A 2,516-nucleotide genomic window follows, 5' to 3' on the forward strand; every position below is an offset into this window, starting at 1 on the left:
ACTCATCCTAAACCTAACCCTAAACCCAATTCTAACCCTAAACCTCACACTCACTCTAACCCTCACCCTAAACCAACCCTAACCCAAATCCTCACCCTATCCTTAACCTTAACCCAAAACCTCACCCTGTCCCTCACTCTCACCGTAATCCTCACCCTTACCCTTACCCTCACCCGAATCCTAACACTCACCCTTACCCTAACCCTCACCCTAACACTTACCCACAACCTAACACCCACCATAAACCTAACTATAAACCTAACTTTCACCTTACCCTCAAACTAACCCTCAGCCTCACCCTCACCCTAACCCTCACGCAAACATTTACCCTCACCCTAACTCTTACGCTAACCCTAAACCTAACCCTTACCCTCATCCTAACCCTAACCCTCACCCTCTCCCTCTCCATCACCCTCAGTCTAACCATAATCCTAACCCTAATCCTAACCCTCACCCTCACCCTCACTCTTACTCTAACCCTAAATCTAACCCTAACAGTCACCCTCACTCTCACCCTAACCCTAAACGTATCCCTAACCCTGACACTAACTCTAACCCTCACCCTGTACCTCACCTTCACCCTAATCCTAACCCTAACCCTCATCATCACACTAAACCTCACTCTAACCCTTACCCTCACCATAACCCTAACTCTAACCCTAACACTAATCCTCACCCTAACTTTAATCTTCATTCACACCCTATCTTGAACCCTCACCCGAACCCGAACCCATACACTGACACTCACCCTAACACTAACACTAATCCTAAACCTAACCCTAACCCTCAAACTCACCCTAAACCTAACCCTAAACCTAACCCTCCCCATCACCCTCACCCTCACACTCACACTCACCCTAAACCTCACACTAACCGTACCCGTACCCCTCTCACTACCCGTCTCCCAAACCCCAACCCTAACCCTAACCCTCAACTTAACCTTAACCCTACCCCTAACCCTCACCCTCACACTAACCCTAAACCTAAAGCTAACCCTCACCCTAACCCTAATCCTCACCCACATCCTAACCCTCACACTCACCCGAACCCGAACCCGAACCCGAACCCTCATCCTCTCACTCACCCTCACCCTCACCCTAAACATCACCCAAACCGTAACCATCACCCTAATACTAACTCTAACCATAACCCGAACCCTAACCTTAACCCTAACCCAAACCCTAAACATAACCATAACGCTCACACTAACCATAACCCTCACCATAACCCTAACCCTAACCATAGCCTAACCCTAACCTTCACCCTCACCCTGACCCTCACCTTCAGCCTAAACCTAACCCTAACTCTAATCCTAACCATAACCCTCACTCTCACCCTCACCCTCATTCTAACCCTCACTCTCATCCTGATCCTCAAAATCACACTTACCCTCACAATAACCCTAACCCTCACCCTAACCCTAACACTAAACCTCACTCTCACTTTCACCCTCAACTTCAGCCTAACCCTAACCCGAATCCTAACCCTAAGCCTAACCCTCACCCTCACCCTCACAATCACACTAAAGCTCACCCTAAACCTAAACCTCACCCTTACCCTAACCCTAATGCTAACCCTAACTATCACGCTCACCCTAACCTTCACACTAAACCTCCCTCTAACCCTTACCCTAACCATATCACTAACCCTAACTCTAACCTAATCCTCACCTTAACCCTAACCCTCACCCACAGCCTAACCCTCACCATCACCCGAACACTCGTCCTCACCCTAACCCTCACACTAACCCTAACCCTAATCCTAAACCTAACCCTCACCCTCACCCTCACCCTCAACCTAAACCTAACCCTAAACCTAAAACTCACCCTCACCCTCACCCTCACACTAACACTCACCCTCACCATAAACATCACCATAACCCTAACTCTCACCCTAACCCTATCCCTAAAGCTTACCATCACCCTAACTCTCACCCTAACCTTAACACTAACCCTAACCCTCACCCCAAACTAAACCTAACCCTAAACTTAACACTAGCCCTCTCCCTAACCCTCACACTAACCCTAAACCTAAGCCTAACCCTCAACATAACCCTAACCCTTCGCCTAAATCTCACCCTCACACTAACCCTAAACCTAACACTAACCCTCAACCTAACCCTAATCCGCAACCACACACTAACCCTCACCCTCATCTCAACCCTCACCCTCACCTGAACCCTCATCCTCACACTAAACCTCACCCTAAACATCACCCAAACCCTAACCCTCACCCTAACCCTTACCCTCACCCTAAACCTCATCCTCAACCTAACCCTCACCCTAACCCTTACCCTCACCCTAACCCTAACCCTCACACTCACCCTAAACCTGACCCTAACACTACCCCTATCCCTCTCCCTAACCCTACCCCTATACCTAACCATAACCCTACCCGTAACCCTCACCCTCACAATAACACTAAACCTAACGCTAACCCTCACCCTAAACATTACCCAAACCCTAACCCTCACCCTAACCCTAACCCTATCCCTAACCCTCACCCTAACCCTCACC

This window comes from Dipodomys merriami, unplaced genomic scaffold, assembly GCF_024711535.1.
Source record: "Dipodomys merriami isolate MVZ:Mamm:240054 unplaced genomic scaffold, mDipMer1.0.p SCAF_61, whole genome shotgun sequence".
NCBI lineage: Eukaryota > Metazoa > Chordata > Mammalia > Rodentia > Heteromyidae > Dipodomys > Dipodomys merriami.